The sequence below is a fragment of the Pseudophryne corroboree genome, chromosome 8 (genome assembly GCF_028390025.1).
Source record: "Pseudophryne corroboree isolate aPseCor3 chromosome 8, aPseCor3.hap2, whole genome shotgun sequence".
Lineage (NCBI taxonomy): Eukaryota > Metazoa > Chordata > Amphibia > Anura > Myobatrachidae > Pseudophryne > Pseudophryne corroboree.
This window is the reverse complement of record NC_086451.1, coordinates 199,951,804-199,975,569: the sequence shown is the minus strand read 5'-3', so window position 1 is coordinate 199,975,569 and position 23,766 is coordinate 199,951,804. Positions and strand designations below refer to the sequence as shown.

Below are 23,766 nucleotides of genomic sequence, written 5' to 3'. Positions count from 1 at the left end.
TACCTCATTGCGCCTCTTTTTTTCTTTGCATCATGTGCTGTTTGGGGAGTATTTTTTTGAAGGGCCATCCTGCCTGACACTGCAGTGCCACTCCTAGATGGGCCAGGTGTTTGTGTCGGCCACTTGGGTCGCTTATCTTAGTCACACAGCTACCTCATTGCGCCTTTTTTTCTTTGCGTCATGTGCTGTTTGGGGAGTATTTTTTTGAAGGGCCATCCTGCGTGACACTGCAGTGCCACTCCTAGATGGGCCAGGTGTTTGTGTCGGCCACTTGGGTCGCTTATCTTAGTCACACAGCTACCTTGGTGCGCCTCTTTTTTCCTTTGCATCATGTGCTGTTTGGGGACTATTTTTTTGAAGTGCCATCCTGTCTGACACTGCAGTGCCACTCCTAGATGGGCCAGGTGTTTGTGTCGGCCACTTGTGTCGCTTAGCTTAGCCATCCAGCGACCTCGGTGCAAATTTTAGGACTAAAAATAATATTGTGAGGTGTTCAGAATAGACTGAAAATGAGTGGAAATTATGGTTATTGAGGTTAATAATACTATGGGATCAAAATGACCCCCAAATTCTATGATTTAAGCTGTTTTTTAGGGTTTTTTGAAAAAAACACCCGAATCCAAAACACACCCGAATCCGACAAAAAATTTTCAGTGAGGTTTTTCCAAAACGCGTCCAAATCCAAAACACGGCCGCGGAACCGAACCCAAAACCAAAACACAAAACCCGAAAAATTTCCGGTGCACATCACTAGCAGAAACTGGCTTTATTTTACCTTAGTTGCCCCCCCTCCAGTGTGTACTCCGAAAGAGTGTTTAGTGCAGCCGCTCACCTTGTCAGCAATCGGCGTACGAGGTTACTTCCAGAAAATGTGGAGAAGATGATGTTCATCAAAATGAATTATAATCAATTCCTCCGTGGAGACATTCACCAGAAATTGCCTCCAGAATTTACACAGGGACCTGAGATGGTGGATTCCAGTGGGGACGAATTAATAATCTGTGAGGAGGGGGATGTACACAGTGAAAGGGGTGAGGAATCGGATAATGAGGAGGAGGTGGACATCTTGCCTCTGTAGAGCCAGTTTGTGCAAGGAGAGATTGATTGCTTCTTTTTTTGGTGGGGGCCCAAACCAACCAGTCATTTCAGTCACAGTCGTGTGGCAGACCCTGTTGCTGAAATGATGGGTTTGTTAAAGTGTGCATGTCCTGTTTATACAACATAAGGGTGGGTGGGAGGGCCCAAGGACAATTCCATCTTCCACCTCTTTTTTTCTTTAATTTATGTTTGCATCATGTGCTGTTTGGGGACTATTTTTTGAAGTGCCATCTTGTCTGACACTGCAGTGCCACTCCTAGATGGGCCAAGTGTTTGTGTCGGCCACTTGGGTCGCTTAGCGTAGTCACACAGCGACCTTGGTGCACCTCTTTTTTTCTTTGCATCATGTGCTGTTTGGGGACTATTTTTTGTTAGGGTCTCCTGCCCTGTGCTGCCACGTCGTCATGGCAACCGGGAGACAAGTGCTAGCGGAGTAACCTGAGCGCAGCTGATACTCCGGTTCGGGTCTTTTGCTGTGCAGTGGTTACAGGCTCTGTGCACGGCAGGGGATCCGGTGCTGGTTTTTGTGCTCACAGTCTGTGAGGTCTGAGTGGGGCGTGGACAGCACCTGCTTTATAAACCCTCTTCTCAGGTTAAGCAGATGCTGTTGAGTCTTTGTTGGTTAGTCAGTTCCTAAAAGTTAGCCAGTACTGTGTAGCTTTGTATTTGTTGTTGCTTACTGCAAATAGGCCTGGGGATTTGGTACTATACTCTGCCAATCCAGACCTAGCAGTAAGACTGGAGTCAGTCGTTTAACTTGCTGGGGTTCTTTTGCTACTCTGTGAACTTAGCAAGTTTGCGGCTGTATTCTCAGACTTGCCTGCCTAAATCCTGTCTCACTGTGCAAGGTGTTCAGGTGTCAGTTTAGTGGCAGTAAGCTGAACCTGTGCACTGCAAGTGAGGATTAGGATTGTGGAGACTCTCCTTGTGTCTATCATTCCATCTCTGACCAAGGAGTTTACTGCCACACCCGTTGGTAACCCTTTAGGGTTTTGCTGTTGCCCTTAGCAACAGCATTTCGGGTTCTCTACGTATTAAAACACAACATCTTGCTTTTTCCATCTGAGCATTACTAATACTAGGGAGACACCCAGTTTCTTAGCCTCTGGGCTTCTCTGTTCACTTTGTGTTTATTTTGTTACCCTATCACCTTCTGTGTACGTAATGTCATATTCCCCAGTCTGTCTGTGAGTTCATTTGTTTTGCATCCCTATCCGTTCAGACACCAGTACATTCCTGCAGGCACTGGTGTGCATAACAGTTCAAACACCAGTACATTCCTGCAGGCACTGGTGTGCATAACAGTTCAGACACCAGTACATTCCTGCAGGCACTGGTGTGCATAACATTTTTTCAATCTGCCATCCTGTCTGACACTGCAGTGCCACTCCTAGATGGGCCAGGTGTTTGTGTCGGCAACTTGGGTCGCTTAGCTTAGTCATCCAGCGATCTCGGTGCAAATTTTAGGACTAAAAATAATATTGTGAGGTGTGAGGTGTTCAGAAAAGACTGGAAATGAGTGGAAATTATGGTTATTGAGGTTAATAATACTATGGGATCAAAATGACCCCCAAATTCTATGATTTAAGCTGTTTTTTGAGGGTTTTTTGTAAAAAAACACCCAAATCCAAAACAGACCCGAATCCGATAAAAACATTTCAGGGAGGTTTTGCCAAAAGGCGTCCGAATCCAAAACACGGCCGTGGAACCGAATCTAAAACCAAAACACAAAACCCGAAAAATGTCCGGGGGACATCACTACTCATAGGTAGAGTAGCAACAGTGCTGAACTTTCTTCATTTATAGACAATTTGTCTTACCGTGGACTGATGAACATCAAGGATTTTAGAGATACTTCTGTAACCCTTTCCAGCTTTATGCAAGTCAACACTTCTTAATTGTAGGTCTCCTGAGAGCTTTTTTCTGCGAGGCATGGTTCACATCAGACAATGCTTTCTGAGAATTGCAAACTCAAAACTGGTGTGTGGTTTTTTTTTATAGGGCATGGCAGCTTTAACCAACACCTCCAATCTTGTCTCATTGATTGGACTCCAGGTTGGCTGACTCCTGACTCAAATTAGCTCTTAGAGAAGCCATTAGCCTAGGGGTTCACATACTTTGACCAATTTATGCACAAATCCAGGAAATTCCAAAGGGTTCACATACTTTTTCTTGCAACTGTATATATGGCCAGCTACACCAAATATACAGAACCGGGCATACCGCACACAGATGGAAACAAAGTGCTCCATGAGCACAGGCAATATTTGCTGATTTTTTTGTATTGTACTTGCGGGTTTAGTATGGTATGCCGGCGGTCGGGCTCCCGGCGACCAGCATACCGGCGCCGGGAGCCAGTGTGGCGAGCGCAAATGAGCCCCTTGCAGGCTCGCTGCAATCGCCACGCTGCGGGCATGGTGGCGAGCTACGCGCGCCATGCTATTTTATTCTTGCTCCACGGGGGTCGTGGACCCCCACGAGGAAGAATAAGTGTCGGTATGCCGGCTGTCAGGATTCCGGCGCCGGTATACTGTGCGCTGGGAGCCCGACAGCCGGCATACTGAAGACCACCCGTACTTGCAGTGTGTATCACTAAGAGTAGATAAAATCTTACCCTGCCTGCTTAGCATTCTGCCTTGTACAGTCATGATTGGTTTGGTTTCCTCATTTTTGTATGATAATAATTGTTCAGTCTTTTTTTTTTTTATTACAGGTCTTCTTTTAATTTGACTGTCTTTATTGCACAATTTTATTTTCGAAGTGAAAAAGTCAGTTTAATATGGCAAAATTATAGGTATGGGTATGTTCCAACACTTTGCGTATGACATTGTTATGTCTGTGACATTGTGATGTCTGTAGGCAGAATGCAATGTTCATTGACTTATTGTACAGCTGGGTAGGGGTTAACTATGCTTCCAGTTGCTACATGCTTCCTAGCTACTAGTACTCAGCCTGGGCCCTAGTTTCATCTGTAATGTGTTAGGTTCTGTGCAGTTTTTACAAACCTATCCATTAGACAATGCTTTGCTCCTAGTGTAGAGAGATTGGAGAAGGAATATGAAGCCCCCTTCCACCACTTTAGCCCAATTGGGTTACCGGGTCAGCTCTCTACAATGAAGCTGCTCCTGGAGTCCAGCTGCCTACCTTCTAAATAGGGAAGTCCTCCTCACAGCCCACTCAGCCTTAGCTGCAAGAATATGCAGGACTCTGCCAAACACAGCGCAGCCCGTCTCTTCAAAAGACCACCTCCGATCTGCCCTCTATAACAGGAGGTGCAGCCAGCGCAGCCCACTCTCCTTCAATCCTCTCAGGACTCATGTACTGCTCCCAAAATGGCCGCTTAACTGTCACTTTCCTCCTCTGACATGCTGCAGCTCCATACTGTAACTATCACTTTCCTCCTATATACTGCAGCTCACGCTGCTACTTGTCTGTCACTGGCAAGATCTGTCTTTTTTAGAAGGAGGGAGCATAATAAAAAGATTAAGGTTCACAGCAGGACTTAATATGTACATAAAGTTGAATACATGTCTGTGGCAGCTGTAACGGGGTGCCACATAAGGAACACCTTCATATGTCAGCAATATCCACTCTTCACAAATTACTTTCATACTCCAGCCTGATTTGTGGATTTTGGAATGGTTGAAATCTGAAAAAATATCATGACAGCCATATTCTTTCCATAAGGACCATGTCCCCAAGCCCTTTATGGATCAGAAAATATTGATTTCTGCACATGATTATTTGCTGCCACTTAAAGTCAAGTTCAACCATTGATTTGTCACAGCCAGGGCTGGATTAAGGGCCTCATGGGCCTAGGACTGAAAATGTTCAAGGACGATTGTGAGAAGCACATGGGTGTGATCAGTTCTGTGTGAGCGTGGCCAGTGCCATGTAGACCCTGTACATTATCAGCCCCAGTGTCTCCCTACATATGTAAAAGTATAAAAATGACATCATTTTGTGTGGAAAATAGAAACACAATTTAATGTTTGTGATTTATAGCCGACTGTGGGGCAGATGTATTAAGCCTGGTGAAGTGATAAAGTGGAAGGTGATAACGCACCAGCCAATCAGCTCCTAACTTACATGTTACAGGCTGGGTTTGAAAAATGACAGTTAGGAGCTGACTGGCTGGTCCTTTATCTCCTTCCACTTTATCACTTCACCGGGCTTAATACATCTGCCCCTGTGTGACCAGCTGGTGGCTGGTCATCATCATGCTGTCATGATGATGGGCCCATTTTTATGTGGAGGCCTGGAGCTTTAGTTCCATCTGCCCCATTGTTAATCTTGCCCTGGTCACAGCAGCACATATGGGCCCTCATTCCGAGTTGATCGCTAGCTGCTTCCTTCGCAGCGCAGCGATCAGGCCAAAAAATGGCAATTCTGCGCATGCATATGGGGAGCACTGCGCACGCACATTGTACTTTCACAAAAGCCGATGCAGTTTTACACAAGCTCTAGTGACGCTTTTCAGTTGCACTGCTGGCCGCAGAGTGATTGACAGGAAGTGGGTATTTCTGGGTGGTAACTGACCGTTTTCGGTGAGTGTGTGAAAAAACGCAGGCGTGCCAGATAAAAATGCAGGAGTGGCTGTAAAAACGTAGGCGTGACTGGGCTAACGCAGGGCGTGTTTGTGATGTCAAAACAGGAACTAAATAGTCTGAAGTGATCGCAAGCTAGGAGTAAGTCTCGAGCTACTCTGAAACTGCACAATCTTTTTTTGTAGCAGCGCTGCGAACCTTTCATTCGCACTTCTGCTAAGCTAAGATACATTCCCAGAGGGTGGCAGCTTAGCGTTTGCGCTGCTGCTAAAAGCAGCTAGCGAGCGATCAACTCGGAATGAGGGCAATGGACCTTTAGTTGCAGTGCCTTTCGCTTGTGAAGTGCTCCCAATGTGTCAGTGCACACCTCAGACCGACTGCAAATTGGTTACTTATGCCTTGTCTAGAAGTGAAGAAGCAATGTGTTCCGTGTCATGGACACACTTGTAGTCACATCTAAAGATTCCTGTGATAAAATCAGTAAAATATCATATGCTGACTTTTTTTCCTGCAAAAACAAGTAAGGCTTATGTTGATAAAACATCAAATCGTAAAATAATTTATTTGCATTTTAAGGTTATTTATTTTACCATTTTGACAGAATGCTGTTTCCACTCCTTTTGGGTATTCTGTCCTTACATTTGCTTTATTCCCATTATTTTCCCTTCCTGCATTAGCGCCACTGAATGTCATCATGTAATACAGAATGCTTCACTTATACTCATTTGTATATTTTCAGCAAAGTGAAGAGTGAACATCACATCTTCAACAAATAGGACCCCTCCAGCATAAAACAATTAGTCCATAAATCAATGAATTCCTTTCAATGCAGTATAAGGTCATTTTATAATATTTGCTGCAAGAGTAGTTTGTAGACCAACGATTTCTGCTATTAAGTTTACTTTGGAGCACATTATATTAATTCTGCATCACAGATATATACCCCACAGAAGCTAATAAACATGCCTTCTGCCCTTTAATAAATGTCATTGAACAAGCAGATATTGTTTACTTATTCTCTGTAACAGTTTCAAGCAAAACATATTATTTTCAAAGAGTGACTTGTCAGCATTGCTTAAAAGAATAAAATCTGAAGGTCTGAGTATTGGGCCTGCAGGGAGGCTTACCTGCACATCAAAAGGAATTAAAAACTAAGGTGTACATTGAGGTGGACTCAGCTGTGTATTATACATTGCTCATAACAAATGCAGGGCCAGATCAACCTCACATTGCTAAACCAGGAATGCCTTAAAACAGATTTCAGGACAGAAATATTACAACAAAAATGTTGAAGCATTTTACATTTGAATGAGTGTTTTTAGTAGAGATAAGCGGGTTCGGTTCTCCCGAACTGTACCGAACTTCACCATTCGAGCCTGGATCCGAGCCAGGCTCAGGTTTTCCCGCCTGACTCGGAAACCCAAACGAGGCAAAGCATCGTCATCCCGCTGTTGGATTCTCGCGGGATTTGGATTCCATATAACATACCTTCCAACTTCTGTCCCTCTTGAATCGGGACATGCCCTGCTGGAGGCATGGCCACGGCTAAAAGGGATGGAGCTTTGGAAAGGGGCAGAGTCTCATGCAAGGGGCGTGGTCTATTACAGTGATCCCCATTTTCGTCATTTTGGGGGCGTGTTCAGCGCTCCATGAGCTGCTGGACAGCCCCCGGCTCCCCTCCTTGCGCTGATAGATGCCGTGCACATGCGCGCAGCATCTATTCAGTGTGATCACCAGCTGCTTTGCAAAGCAGAGCAGCGGTGATCACAGGATCTCCCAACTGTCCCCCCCGCCCGCGGGACACTGCGACCCGCGGGTGGGACAGCAGGACAGTGTCCAATTAGCGGGACTGTCCCACTGAAATCGGGACAGTTGGGAGGTATGATATAAGGAGTTGCGCGTCGCGGCCATTTTCCCTCCAGTCTCGGAGAGGACATGTCTCCGTCCTCAGTGTCTGTGTGGGGGCAGGAAAGTGGGGTGGCGAGTCTTGTGCTGTGTTGTGCTGCTCAGACCAGTCCAGGGTAGTCAGTGTCTTATGCTGCATCAGTCCAGCCAGTCACAGTGTTGGTGTCCTCTGCTGCTATATGCAGGGCCGGATTAACAATGGGGCGGATGGAGCTGCAGCTCCTGGCCCTCCCATAAAAACAGGCCCACGCCATAAAGCAGGATCTGCTGGAGACAGGAAAAAATATTTTCCTGTGACCACCAGCGGTTGCCCGAGGCTCTGGCCATGCAAACCCACCACCACACTGAACCCGGAGAACCTCTGAGTCAGAGAGCTGGTGGCTTGACATACAAAGTGTGGCGCAGTGGAAAGCTTCACAAGCCCTCCCTGCACCGCATAGTACACCTCAGCCCCGCCCCCTTCTCTGCACCATGTGACATCACGCCGCATGATGTCACATAGGCGCCACCACCACGCAGGGCTCTGCTCGGGTGCTAGCGATGATCACGGGGACGGGCGTGGGATGGTGGACTGAGGGTGGGAGGCGCCACTGGATCTCCCTGATTGTTGGAGTGCTGCTTGTTGCTGCTGTACTGCTGGCAGCGCCGTTCATTGGAGAGATGAATACCCATGGACAGTGTAAGCCAGGAGGAGGAGCCGAGTCAGAGGAACATAGAACATAGAAGGTAAGTGAACTTAAGGGTAAAGAGACTAAAAACTAAACATACAAAGGGGGAGGGGAGAGACACCATAATGGACACAAGGGGGGTGGGATAATAGACAGAGGGAAGACATTAATAATAGGCACATGTGTGTGTGGGGGGTGTCTATGAATGGACACAGAGTGGGGAGACATAATAAACATAGAGGTGTGCATAATAATGGACACGGAGGGGCGAAGGGGGTGCGATGGGACATAATGTAATAATGGACAAGGGGGCACAGTAATAGGCACAGAGGGGGAATGGACACAATGCAGAAATCAAGAGCAAACAGTTATTGCTCACTAGTAGCATCTATTCCTGGTGGTATAGAATATAATTATCTTAAATTATAGAATTGTTTTATAATGCCAGTTACACTGCAGTTAGCCTAGACTGCATCTTACCTAGTTGCTTGACTGGTTCTAAACAAAACACAATAAAAAGGGGGGGGAGAATGCACAAAATATTGTTGGTATATATCTTCTTATTGATAGCAGGCTTCTTTTATACCAATTTAAATATTTATTATCCTAAATACGCATAAAAACCCACAAAAGAAGTCACATAGACATATATAAAAACACAAAAATATCTTACCTTTTTAGCTAAATTAGCTTATTGAGGGAGCGAAATGTGTATACTAAGTGAGATGGATATATGGAGTAACAAGGATGTTGTAACAAGGTGGGATTGTTGTGGTGACCGAATGGGATGGTTGTGGGTACTGAGTGTGATGGGAGTACCACATAACTGCTCAGACCTTCAGTTGCATAGACTGCATGTGTGTATTCCAATGAGCACACAAATCTGTGAATTAGCAGCTCCACCATTGTGTGAGTGACAGCAATCTCACTCTGTGAGAGTGCTGAATCTGCACTTACCCACAGGCTGTGATGACATACCATATCTGTATTGCGCAAGGAACATGTCCATTAAGGCGTCAGCCTTAATGATCGGAATTTCATTGCTTTTTGGAGTTTGAGTGGAAGAGTTACAACAGGTTTCTGAAATTTCGTTCATGTCTAAGAAGCCTTAATGGGACATGTGAAACCGTAAGGTTTTTTGTCTATGGAATTTCATAGCTTTTTTTCAATTTATTTTTTTTAATTCAGAAATGTAAAAATTTCATTGTAAGAATAAAGATTTGATTTTTTAAATGTTTAATGAAAATGTTCGTATAACATCACTGTTCTGTGCAAAATGCAAAAATAATTTTATTTACCAAACAGAATTGTTATACTTTTAACTTTGGTCAAAATACTTTGCTACCTTTGCGGATGATGCAGGGAGGGGGTAGGTGGCAGCAGCCTGTGACTGAGGCATGTGTGAAATGCCTTGTGTGTACGTGTGTGTCAGGTGCCGTGCGAATATATGTGTGTGTCAGGTGGCGCGCGTATATATGTGTGTGTGTCAGGTGCCGCGCGTATATATGTGTGTATCAGGTGCCGCGCGTATATATGTGTGTCAGGTGCCGTGCATATGTATGTGTCAGGTGCTGCGCGTATATATGTGTGTGTGTCAGGTACTCCGCGTATATATGTGTGTGTGTGTCAGGTGCCCCGTGTATATATGTGTGTGTGTGTCAGGTGCCCTGCGTGTAAATATATATATATATATATATGTGTGTGTGTGTGTCAGGTGTCGCGCATATATATGTGTGTGTATCAGGTGCCCCGCGTATATATGTGTGTGTGTCAGGTGCACCGCGTATATGTGTGTGTGCAAGGTGGTGCGCGTATATATATATATGTGTGTGTGTCAGGTGCCGCGTGTATATATATGTGTGTGTGTGTGTGTCAGGTGGTGCGCGTATATATATGTGTGTGTGTGTGTGTGTGTGTCAGGTGCCGCGCATATATATGTGTGTGTGTCAGGTGCCGCTGTACATATGTGTGTGTCAGATGCCGCACGTATATATATATATATGTGTGTGTGTGTGTGTGTGTCAGGTGCCGCGCATATATATGTGTGTCAGGTACTGCACGGATATATGTGTGTGTGTGTGTGTGTGTGTGTGTCAATTGCCGCGCGTATATATATGTGTGTGTGTTTGTGTGTGTGTGTCAGGTGCCACGCGTATATATGTGTGTGTCAGGTGGCGCGAGTATATATGTGTGTCGGGTGCCGCGCGTATATGTGTGTGTGTGTCAGTTGGCACGTGTATATATATATATATATATATATATATATATGGGTGTGTTTTTTTTCAGGTGCCGCGCGTGTGTGTATCAGGTGCCGCGCATGTACATACGTACATGTATGTGTGTGTGTGTGTGGTGCCGCCACGCATGTATGTGTGTGTCAGGTGCGGTGCGTGTATATGTGTGTTTGTTAAATACTACATCTGTGTATATGTGCATGTGTGCCAGGTGCTGCGTAAATACAATGTGGGTGTGTGTGTGTGCCAGGTGCTGCATGTTTGTGTGTGTACCCCATGGTACTAAATGGAAATCCAGCATCCTCTAGGATGTAAGAGAAATATATATATATATATATATATATAGTGGAAAGCAACACTCAGGGCACAGGGGACTTTACCGAAGGGGGCAACAAGCAAGGCACAGGGGACTAGACGGGGGCGGCACGCAGGCACAGGACTGTACGGGGCATCGACGCTCAGGGCACAGGGGTCTATACAGGGGGACGACACATATGGCGCAGGGGACTATACAGTGCGGAAATGCACAGGGCGCATGGGACTATACAGGAGGACAACACACAGGGTGCAGAAGACTGTATAGGGGGCAACACACAGGGTGCAGGGGACTGTTAGGGAGGGGTAACACGCAAGGTGCAAGGGGACTGTATGGGGGGGCAACACTTAGGGCACAGGGACTTATGGGGGGGACGCAGAGGACTGTAAGGGTGGGGGCGACATGCAGGGTGCAGGGGACTGTACAGGGGGGGCAACACGAGGGGCACAGGGGACTGTATGGGGAGGCTGCACGCATGACGCAGGGGATTGTACAGGGGTTACACGCAAGGCGCAGGGGACTGTACAGTGGAGCAACACGCAGGAGGTACGGGGGGCGACACACAGAGGACTAAGGGAGTAGGGCAACATGCAGGACGCAGGGGACTGTAGACTGTACGGGGTGGTGACACGCAGGTGCAGGGGATAGTATCGGGTGTAAGCGACACGCTGGGTGCAGGGGACTGAACTGAGGGGTTCGACACGCAGGGTGCAGGGGACTGTCCAGTGAGGGCAACATGCAGGGCATAGGGTACTGTAAGCAGTGGCGGATTTAGCGGGGGGCTATTAGGGCGAACGCCCCCCCTACATATACCGGCAGCGGGATGGAGGCCGGGTCCCACCGCGGTATTGGGAACGGGTTGGAGTCTGACGAGCGGTGCAGCGCGGCGGCGGAGTAGGAGAGAGAGGAGCGTCCTGACGTGCGTACAGCGGCCTCTGTTCTGAGCACGCCCCCTCCTCCCTGTACGCGCGTCAAGACGCTCTCTCTCTGTCTACGTTCCCTGCCGCACTGCACCGCTCTCCACCCGTTCCCAATACCGCGGCGGGACCCGGCCAGGCCTCTACCTATGAGGAGGTGTGTAGAGGTGTGTGTGTGTGTGTAGAGGTGTGTGTGTGTGTAGAGGTGTGTGTGTGTTTCTCTCTTCTCCCTGCATTATTTTGCCTCATTCAGTGTGCATTTTGCATCATTCGTCTCATACATTGTGCTATAACGTTAATTTTGCCTCATACAGTGTGCTATAACGTTAATTTTGCCTCATTCAGTGTGCTATAACGTTAATTTTGCCTCATACAGTGTACTATAATGTGAATTTTGCCTCAGTCAGTGTGCTACAAGGTGAATTTCGGATCATTCATTGTGCTACAATTTGATTTTTGCCTCATTCAGTGTGTGCTACAGTGTGAGTTTCGGATCATTCAGTGTGCTATAATGTGAATTTTGCCTCACTCCACGTGCTATAATGTGAATTTTGGCTCATTCCACGTGCTATAATGTGAATTTTGGCTCATTCCGCGTGCTATAATGTGAATTTCGGCTCATTCTGCGTGCTATAAGGTGAATTTCGGATCATTCACTGTGCTACAATGTGAATTTCGGCTCATTCAGCGTGCTATAAGGTGAATTTCGGATCATTCAGTGTGCTACAATGTGAATTTCGGCTTATTCAGTGTGCTACAATGTGAATGTCGGCTCATTCAGTGTGCAACAAGGTGAATTTCAGCTCATTCAGTGTGCTACAATGTGAATTTCGGCTCATTCTGTGTGCTACAATGTGAATTTCGGCTCATTCTGTGTGCTATAATGTGAATTTCAGCTCATTCTGTGTGCTATAATGTGAATTTCAGCTCATACAGTGTGCTATAATGTGAATTTCGGCTCATTCTGTGTGCTGTAGAAACAGAAGTTGTCGGCAGATAAGAACCACTTGGCCCATCTAGTCTGCCCCTTTTTTTTTTTTTTTTACATTATTTTTATCTCTAACCTTATCTGATCCTTATTTCTTTGTAAGAATATCCTTATGTCTATCCCATGCATGTTTAAATTGCCCTACTGTCTTAGCCTCTACCACCTCTGATGGAAGGAATGGCGATTCGCCAGTCTGTATCACCAGTGCGCAGGGTTCTCTCCACTAACTGGCAACATTTTATTAGTAATGGCAACAATAGGAAATTTTAGAAGCGAACGGGAAGGGCATTACTAAGTGGGAGGGGCTATGATTAGGGGGAGGAGTCATAATTCTTAAACCGCCCCCCCTAAAAGTTAAGTCTAGATCCGCCACTGACTGTAAGTGGGGCAACATGCAGGGCCAGGGGACTCTACAGGGGGGGTGCGGCGACAGAGAGGGTGCAGGGGACTGTACGGGTGTGTGGGCAACATACACGGAAATGTACAGTGGTAGGGCGACCTGCAGGATGCAGGGGACTGTACGGGGGTGTGTGACTTGAAGGGCGCAGGGGACAGTACCGGGTAAAGCAACACGCAGGGGACTGTACTGAAGGGGGGGCGACATGCAGGGCGCAGGGGATTGTACACGCAGGATGCAGGGGACAGTACCAGGGGAAAGCGACACTCAGGGTACAGGGGACTGTACTGAAGGGGGGACTGTATGGGGGAACAGAATGCAGGGCGCAGGGGACTACGTGGGGACTGACACACAGGGCGCATGGGACTGTACATGGGGCAACACGGAGAGCGCAGGGGATTTTACAGGGAGGGGGGTAATGCAGGGCACATGGGGACTATACGGTGGAGGTGACACGCAGAGCACAGGGAACTGTACAGGAGGTGACATGCAGGACACAGGGTACTGCAGGGTGCAAGGGACAGTATCGGAGGAAAGAAACACGCAGTGTGCAGGGGACTGTACTGAAGGGGACGATACAGAGCGCAAGGGACTATACTGAAGGGCTCGACACGCAGGGTGCAGAGAACTGACTGTACAGGGGTGGGCAACACGCAAGGCGCAGGGGACTGTACGGTGGAGGTGACACACATAGGGCGCAGGGGACTGTACCAGGGGAAAGGGACATGCAGGGCACAAGCCTGGGTGAAAGTGACATGCAGGGGACTGTACGGGGGCGACAGGCAGGGTACAGAGTACTGTATGGGTGGGGGCAACACGCAGGGGAGTGTACAGGGGTAGGGTGACATTCAGGACGCAGAGGACTATACATATAAGGGGGGGGGGCGCAAGGGACAGTGCTGGGGAAAACGACGCGCAGGGCACAGGACATGGGGAAAGCAACACGCAGGGTGCAGGGGACTGTATTGAAAAGGGGGCCACTGGATGGAGAAACCGCTGGATGCCACCGGAGAAGAGGCAGCCACCAAAACCGCTTGAGACTGAAACACCGGTAAGCTTGTACACAACACACATAGTTAAATGGAAAAAAAAATTGCGTGGGGTCCCCCCCCTCCTAAGCATAACCAGCCTCGGGCTTCTTGAGCCGGTCCTGATTGTAAAAATTCAGGGAGAAAATTGCATAGGGTTCCCCCATATTAAAACAACTAGCACCAGGTTCTGTGTCCGGTCCTGGTTCCAAAAATATGGGGAACAAAAGATGTAAGGGTCCCCCGTATTTTTAAAACCAGCACCGGGCTCCACTAGCCAGAGAGATAATGCCACAGCCGGGAGACACTTTTATATAGGTCCCTGCGGCCCTGGCATTACCCCCCCAACTAGTCACCCCTAGCTGGGGTTCCCTGGAGGAGTGGGAATCCCTTAAATCAAGGGGTCCCCCCCCTCCAGCCACCCAAGGGCCAGGGGTGAAGCCCGAGGCTGTCCCCCCCATCCAAGGGCTGCGGATGGGTGGCTGATAGCCATGTGTAAAAAAAAGAATATTGTTTTTTTGTAGCAGTACTACAAGTCCCAGCAAGCCTCCCCCGCAAGCTGGGACTTGGAGAACCACAAGTACCAGCATGCAGGGAAATAACGGGCCCGCTGGTACCTGTAGTTCTACTACAAAAAAATACCCCCAGAAAAACACAACGCACACACCGTGAAAGTACAAGTTTATTACATATATGCACACCAACATACACACATACTTACCTATGTTGACACGAAGCCCCTCGGTCCTCTTCTCCAGTAGAATCCACGGGGTACCTGTAAATAAAAATCATACTTACAAACAATCCTTGCGTAGTTCTGTCCTCTTCTTTTCCGATGTAATCCACAAACTTGATTAAAATAAAAAAACGGAAACCCGATCCATGAGACTAAAGGTGTTCCATGTTTACACATGGAACCCCTTTTCCCGAATTTCAGGACCCCCCATGACTTCTGTCACTGAAGGTCCCTGTAGCCAATCAGTGAGCGCCACGTCATGGCACTCTCCTGATTGGCTGTGCACTCCTGCCCTGTCAATCAGGACGAGCGCACTGCCTAGAATGGAGGGGAGCGCTCCTCCACTCTAGTCAATGATGGGAACTTTGCGGCCTACGGTAGGAGGGTGGGTGGCCGGACACACAGCGGGAACGGGGGGGGGGGTGGCCGGACACACAGCGGGGGGGGGGAGGAGACCGGACACACAGTGGGAGGGGGATGTTTGGAGGCCGGACACACAGCGGGAGGGGGATGGAGGGTGGCCAGACACACGGCGGGAGGGGGAGGCGGGGTGTCGGACACAAAGCAGGAGGGGGATTGGGGGTGGCCGGACACACAGAGGGATGGGGGGTGGCCGGCCGGCCACACAGCGGGAGGGGGGGAGGTAGCCAGACACACAGCGGGAGGGAGGTGGCCGGACATACAGCGGGAGAGGGGGGGAGGACACCGGACACACAGCGGGAGAGGGGGGGGATGGGCGGACACACAGCGGGAGAGGGGGGGGTGGCCACACACACAGCGGGAGGGGGGGGTTGGCTGGACACACAGCAGGAGGGAGGGAGGTGGGGGTGGTCGGACAAACAGCGGGAGGGAGGGGAGGGATGGCCGGACACACAGCTGCAGGGGGATGGGGGGTGGCCGGACACACAGCGGGAAGGGGGGAAACAGGGCACACAGCGGGAGGGAGGTGGCCGAACACACAGCGGGAGAGGGGGAGAGGAGACCGGACACACAGCGGGAGAGGGGGAGAGGAGACCGGACACACAGCGGTAGAGGGGGAGAGGAGATCGGACACACAGCGGGAGAGGGGGTGATGGCCGGACACACAGCGGGAGAGGGGGGGGTGACCGGACACACAGCAGGAGGGAGGGAGGTGGCGGTGGGCGGACACACAGCAGGAGGGAGTGAGATGGGGGTGGTCGGACACACAGCGGGAGAGGGGGGGGAGACCGGACACACAGCGGGAGAGGGGGGAGGGAGGAGACCGGACACACAGCGGGAGAGGGGGGGGACCGGACACACAGCGGGAGAGGGGGGGGGAGAGACCGGACACACAGCGGGAGAGGGGGGGATGGCCGGACAAACAGCGGGAGAGGTGGGGGTGGTAGGACACACAGCAGGAAGGAGGGAGGTGGGTGGCCGGACACACAGCCGGAGGGGGAAGGAGGGTGGCCGGACACTCAGCGGGAGAGGGGGGGATGGCCGGACACACAGCGGGAGAGGGGGGGTGACCAGACACACAGCGGTAGGGGGAGAGGGGGGGTGGCCGGACACACAGCAGGAGGGAGGGAGGTGGGGGTGGTCGGACACACAGCGGGAGGTAGGGGAGGGATGGCCGGACACACAGCGGGAGGGGGATGGGGGGTAGCCGGACACACAGTGGGAGCGGGGGGCAGGGCACACAGCGGGAGGGAGGTGGTCGAACTCAGCGGGAGAGGGGGGGAGATGACCGGACACACAGCGGGAGAGGGGGGGAGGAGACCCGATACACAGCAAGAGAGGGGGTGGGGTGGCCGGAGACACGGGGAGGGGGGGGAGGGGGGGTTGGCCGGAAACACAGCAGGAGGGAGGGAGGTGGCCGGACAAACAGCGGGAGAGGGGGGGATGGCCGGACAAACAGCGGGAGAGGTGGGGGTAGTAGGACACACAGCAGGAGGGAGGGAGATGGGGGTGGTCAGACACACAATGGGAGGGAGGGGAGGGATGGACGGACACACATCGGGTGGGGAGGGGGTGGCCGGACACTGCGGGAGGAGGGGGAGGGTGGGGGTCGGACACACAGCGGGAGGAGGAGGGGTGGTCAGACACACAGTGGGAGAGGGGGGGATGGCCGGACAAACAGCAGGAGGGAGGGAGGTGGGGGTGGTCGGACACACAGCAGGAGGGAGGGCGATGGGGGTGGTCGGACACAGTGGGAGGGAGGGGAGGGATGGACGGACACACAGCAGGCGGGGAGGGGGTGGCCGGACAATGCGGGAGGAGGGGGAGGGTGGGGGTCGGACACATAGCAGGAGGGAGGGAGGTGGTCGGACACACAGCGGGTGGGAGGGGAGGGATGGCCGGACACACAGGGGGAGGGGGATGTGGGGTGGCCGGACACACAGCGGGAGGGGAGGGAGCAGGGCACACAGCGGGAGAGGGGGGAGGTGGCCGAACACACAGAGGGAGAGGGGGGGAGGAGATCGGACACACAGCGGGAGAGGAGACCGGACACACAGCGGGAGGGGGGGGGCAGACACACAGAGGGAGTGGCCGGACACACAGGAGGAAGGGAGGTGGGGGTGGCCGGACACACAGCAGGAGGGAGGGAGGTGGGGTTGGCCGGACACACAGCAGGAGGGAGGGAGGTGGGGGTGGCCGGACACACAGCAGGAGGGAGGGAGGTGGGGGGTGGTCGGACACACAGCAGGAGGGAGGGAGGTGGGGGTGGTCGGACACACAGCAGTAGGGAGGGAGGTGGGGGTGGACGGACACACAGCAGGAGGGAGATGGGTGTGGTCAGACACAGCGGGAGGGAGGGTAGGGATGGACGGACACACAGCGGGCGGGGAGGGGTGATGGCCGTACACACAGCGGGGGGGGGGGCGGACACAGAGGGAGTGCAGGAGGGGGGTGGCGGGACACAGCGGGAAGAGGGTGGGGGTCGGACACACAGAGGGAGGAGGAGGAGGGGCCAGACACACAGCAGGAGGGAGGGAGGTGGTCGGACACACAGCGTGAGGGGGATGAGGGGTGGCCGGCAACACAGCAGAAGGGGAATGGGGGGGGGGCGGACACAAAGCGGGAGGGGGATGGATGGTGGCCGGAAACACGGTGGGAGGGGAATGGGGGGTGGCCGGACACACAGCGGGAGGGAGGGAGGTGGCCAGACACACAGCGGGAGGGAGGGAGGTGGGGGTGGTCGGACACACAGCAGGAGGGAGGGAGGTTGGGGTGGTCGGACACACAGCAGGAGGGAGGGAGGTGGGGATGGTCGGAAACACAGCAGGAGGGAGGAAGGTGGGGGTGGTCGGACACACAGCAGGAGGGAGGGAGGTGGGGGTGGCTGGACACACAGCGGGAGAGGGGAGGAGGAAACCGGATACAGAGTGGGAGAGGAGGGAGGAGACCGGACACACAGCGGGAGAGGAGACCGGACAGACAGCAGGAGAGGGGGGGGGTGGAGGAGACCGGACACACAGCGGAAGAGGGGGGGAGGAAACCGGACACACAGTGGGTGGGAGGGGAGGGATGGCCGGACACACAGCGGAAGGGGGATGGGGGGTGTCCGGACACACGGCGGGAGGGGGATGGGGGGTGGCCGGACACACAGCAGGAGGGGGATTGGGGGTGGCCGGACACAGAGGGAGGGGGATGGTGGGTGGCCGGACACACAGCGGAGGGAGGGAGGTGGCCAGACACACAGCAGGAGGGAGGGAGGTGGGGGTGGTCGGACACACAGCAGGAGGGAGGGAGGTGGGGGTGGTCGGACACACAGCAGGAGGGAGGGAGGTGGGGGTGGTCTGACACACTGCAGGAGGGAGGAAGGTGTGGGGTGGTCGGACACACATCAGGAGGGAGGGAGGTGGTCGGACACACAGTGGGAGGGGGATGGGGGGTGGCCTGACACACGGCGGGAGGGGGATTGGGGGTGTCCGGACACACAGACGGAAGGGGATGGGGGTGGCCGGACACACAGCAGGAGGGAGGGATGTGGGGGTGGTCTGACACACAGCAGGAGGGAGGAAGGTGGGGGTGGTCGGACACACAGCAGGAGGGATGGAGGTGGGTGTGGTTGGTCACACAGCAGGAGAGGGGAGGAGGAGACCAGACACACAGCGGGAGAGGAGACACACAGCAGGAGAGGGGGGGGGGAGACCGGACACACAGCAGGAGTGCGGGGGAGGAGACCGGACACACAGCGGGAGAGGAGGCCGGACACACAGTGGGAGAGGGGGGGTGGCCGGACACACAGCAGGAGGGAGGGAGGTGGGGTGGCCGGACACACAGCAGGAGGGAGGGAGGTGGGGGTGGTTGGACACACAGCAGGAGGGAGGGAGGTGGTCGGACACACAGCAGGAGGGAGGGAGATTGGGATGGCCGGACACACAGCAGGAGGGAGGGTAGGGATGGCCGGACACACAGCGGCCGGGGAGGGGTGGTGGCCGTACACACAGCGGGCGGGTAGGGGAGGAGATCGAACACACAGCGGGAGAGGAGACCGGACACACAGCAGGAGAGGGGGGAGGAGACCGGACACACAGCAGGAGTGCGGGGGAGGAGACCGGACACACAGCGGGAGAGGAGGCCAGACACACAGCGGGAGAGGGGGGGTGGGCGGACACACAGCAGGAGGGAGGGAGGTGGGGGTGGCCGGACACACAGCAGGAGGGAGGGATGTGGGGGTGGTTGGACACACAGCAGGAGGGAGGGAGGTGTTCGGACACACAGCAGGAGGGAGGGAGATGGGGATGGCCGGACACACAGCAGGAGGAGGGGAGAGGGGTGGCTCGATACTGCGGGAGGGTGGGGGTCAGACACAGCGGGAGGAGGGGGAGGGTGGGGGTCGGACACAAAGCGGTAGCAGGAGGGTGGAGGGGTGGCGGGGCACACAGCAAGAGGGAGGGATGTGGGGATGGTCGGACACACAGCAGGAGGGAGGGAGGTGGGGGTGGTCGGACACACAGCAGGAGGGAGGGCGATGGGGGTGGTCGGACACAGTGGGAGGGAGGGGAGGGATGGACGGACACACAGCGGGCGGGGAGGGGTAGGCCGGACAATGCGGCAGGAGGGGGAGGGTGGGGGTCGGACACACAGCAGGAGGTGGAGGGGTGGCCGGACACATAGCAGGAGGGAGGGAGGTGGTCGGACACACAGCGGGTGGGAGGGGAGGGATGGCCGGACACACAGGGGGAGGGGGATGTGGGGTGGCCGGACACACAGCGGGAGGGGAGGGAGCAGGGCACACAGCGGGAGAGGGGGGAGGTGGCCGAACACACAGCGGGAGAGGGGGGGAGGAGATCGGACACACAGCGGGAGAGGAGACCGGACACACAGCGGGAGGGGGGGGGCAGACACACAGAGGGGGTGGCCGGACACACAGGAGGAAGGGAGGTGGGGGTGGCCGGACACACAGCAGGAGGGAGGGAGGTGAGGTTGGCCGGACACACAGCAGGAGGGAGGGAGGTGGGGGTGGCCGGACACACAGCAGGAGGGAGGGAGGTGGGGGGTGGTCGGACACACAGCAGGAGGGAGGGAGGTGGGGTTGGTCGGACACACAGCAGTAGGGAGGGAGGTGGGGGTGGACGGACACACAGCAGGAGGGAGATGGGTGTGGTCAGACACAGCGGGAGGGAGGGTAGGGATGGACGGACGCACAGCGGGCGGGGAGGGGTGATGGCCGTACACACAGCGGGGGGGGGGCGGACACAGAGGGAGTGGAGGAGGGGGGTGGCCGGACACAGCGGGAAGAGGGTGGGGGTCGGACACACAGAGGGAGGAGGAGGGGGGGCCAGACACACAGCAGGAGGGAGGGAGGTGGTCGGACACACAGCGGGAGGGGGATGAGGGGTGGCCGGAAACACAGCAGAAGGGGAATGGGGGGGGGGGGGCGGACACAAAGCGGGAGGGGGATGGATGGTGGCCGGAAACACGGTGGAGGGGAATGGGGGGTGGCCGGACACACAGCGGGAGGGAGGGAGGTGGCCAGACACACAGCGGGAGGGAGGGAGGTGGGGGTGGTCGGACACACAGCAGGAGGGAGGGAGGTTGGGGTGGTCGGACACATAGCAGGAGGGAGGGAGGTGGGGATGGTCGGAAACACAGCAGGAGGGAGGAAGGTGGGGGGTGGTCGGACACACAGCAGGAGGGAGGGAGGTGGGGGTGGCTGGACACACAGCGGGAGAGGGGAGGAGGAAACCGGATACACAGTGGGAGAGGAGGGAGGAGACCGGACACACAGCGGGAGAGGAGACCGGACAGACAGCAGGAGAGGGGGGGTGGAGGAGACCGGACACACAGCAGAAGAGGGGGGGAGGAAACTGGACACACAGTGGGTGGGAGGGGAGGGATGGCCGGACACACAGCGGAAGGGGGATGGGGGGTGTCCGGACACACGGCGGGAGGGGGATGGGGGTGGCCAGACACACGGCGGGAGGGGGAGGGGGGGTGTCGGACACAAAGCAGGAGGGGGATTGGGGGTGGCCGGACACACAGAGGGATGGGGGGTGGCCGGCCGGCCACACAGCGGGAGGGGGGGAGGTAGCCAGACACACAGCGGGAGGGAGGTGGCCGGACATACAGCGGGAGAGGGGGGGAGGACACCGGACACACAGCGGGAGAGGGGGGGATGGGCGGACACACAGCGGGAGAGGGGGGGGTGGCCACACACACAGCGGGAGGGGGGGGTTGGCTGGACACACAGCAGGAGGGAGGGAGGTGGGGGTGGTCGGACAAACAGCGGGAGGGAGGGGAGGGATGGCCGGACACACAGCTGCAGGGGGATGGGGGGTGGCCGGACACACAGCGGGAAGGGGGGGAGCAGGGCACACAGCAGGAGGGAGGTGGCCGAACACACAGCGGGAGAGGGGGAGAGGAGACCGGACACACAGCGGGAGAGGGGGAGAGGAGACCGGACACACAGCGGTAGAGGGGGAGAGGAGATCGGACACACAGCGGGAGAGGGGGTGATGGCCGGACACACAGCGGAAGAGGGGGGGTGACCGGACACACAGCAGGAGGGAGGGAGGTGGCGGTGGGCGGACACACAGCAGGAGGGAGTGAGATGGGGGTGGTCGGACACACAGCAGGAGAGGGGGGGGGAGACCGGACACACAGCGGGAGAGGGGGGAGGGAGGAGACCGGACACACAGCGGGAGAGGGGGGGGACCGGACACACAGCGGGAGAGGGGGGGGGAGAGACCGGACACACAGCGGGAGAGGGGGGGATGGCCGGACAAACAGCGGGAGAGGTGGGGGTGGTAGGACACACAGCAGGAAGGAGGGAGGTGGGTGGCCGGACACACAGCCGGAGGGGGAAGGAGGGTGGCCGGACACACAGCGGGAGAGGGGGGGATGGCCGGACACACAGCGGGAGAGGGGGGGTGACCAGACACACAGCGGTAGGGGGAGAGGGGGGGTGGCCGGACACACAGCAGGAGGGAGGGAGGTGGGGGTGGTCGGACACACAGCGGGAGGTAGGGGAGGGATGGCCGGACACACAGCGGGAGGGGGATGGGGGGTAGCCGGACACACAGTGGGAGCGGGGGGCAGGGCACACAGCGGGAGGGAGGTGGTCGAACTCAGCGGGAGAGGGGGGGAGATGACCGGACACACAGCGGGAGAGGGGGGGAGGAGACCCGATACACAGCGGGAGAGGGGGTGGGGTGGCCGGACACACGGGGAGGGGGGGGAGGGGGGGTTGGCCGGAAACACAGCAGGAGGGAGGGAGGTGGCCGGACAAACAGCGGGAGAGGGGGGGATGGCCGGACAAACAGCGGGAGAGGTGGGGGTAGTAGGACACACAGCAGGAGGGAGGGAGATGGGGGTGGTCAGACACACAATGGGAGAGAGGGGAGGGATGGACGGACACACATCGGGTGGGGAGGGGGTGGCCGGACACTGCGGGAGGAGGGGGAGGGTGGGGGTCGGACACACAGCGGGAGGAGGAGGGGTGGTCAGACACACAGTGGGAGAGGGGGGATGGCCGGACAAACAGCAGGAGGGAGGGAGGTGGGGGTGGTCGGACTCACAGCAGGAGGGAGGGCGATGGGGGTGGTCGGACACAGTGGGAGGGAGGGGAGGGATGGACGGACACACAGCGGGCGGGGAGGGGGTGGCCGGACAATGCGGGAGGAGGGGGAGGGTGGGGGTCGGACACACAGCAGGAGGAGGAGGGGTGGCCGGACACATAGCAGGAGGGAGGGAGGTGGTCGGACACACAGCGGGTGGGAGTGGAGGGATGGCCGGACACACAGGGGGAGGGGGATGTGGGGTGGCCGGACACACAGCGGGAGGGGAGGGAGCAGGGCACACAGCGGGAGAGGGGGGAGGTGGCCGAACACACAGCGGGAGAGGGGGGGAGGAGATCGGACACACAGCGGGAGAGGAGACCGGACACACAGCGGGAGGGGGGGGGCAGACACACAGAGGGGGTGGCCGGACACACAGGAGGAAGGGAGGTGGGGGTGGCCGGACACACAGCAGGAGGGAGGGAGGTGGGGTTGGCCGGACACACAGCAGGAGGGAGGGAGGTGGGGGTGGCCGGACACACAGCAGGAGGGAGGGAGGTGGGGGGTGGTCGGACACACAGCAGGAGGGAGGGAGGTGGGGGTGGTCGGACACACAGCAGTAGGGAGGGAGGTGGGGGTGGACGGACACACAGCAGGAGGGAGATGGGTGTGGTCAGACACAGCGGGAGGGAGGGTAGGGATGGACGGACACACAGCGGGCGGGGAGGGGTGATGGCCGAACACACAGCGGGGGGGGGGGGCGGACACAGAGGGAGTGGAGGAGGGGGGTGGCCGGACACAGCGGGAAGAGGGTGGGGGTCGGACACACAGAGGGAGGAGGAGGGGGGGCCAGACACACAGCAGGAGGGAGGGAGGTGGTCGGACACACAGCGGGAGGGGGATGAGGGGTGGCCGGAAACACAGCAGAAGGGGAATGGGGGGGGGGCCCGGACACAAAGCGGGAG

General features: G+C 55.4%; 2 long non-coding RNA genes across 2 annotated transcripts in view; one reads left to right on the top strand and one right to left on the bottom strand.

The window, feature by feature from the left end:
* Window positions 1-4,414, bottom strand: part of LOC134947607 (uncharacterized) — a 62,690-nt gene extending 58,276 nt beyond the window's left edge. The window contains exon 1 of the long non-coding RNA XR_010182650.1: window positions 4,243-4,414. This is a non-coding gene — a long non-coding RNA (uncharacterized LOC134947607). The remainder of the gene's footprint in view (window positions 1-4,242) is intronic.
* LOC134947606 (uncharacterized) overlaps window positions 1-23,766 on the top strand; it is a 56,340-nt gene that overhangs the window by 6,907 nt on the left and 25,667 nt on the right. The window lies entirely within an intron of this gene.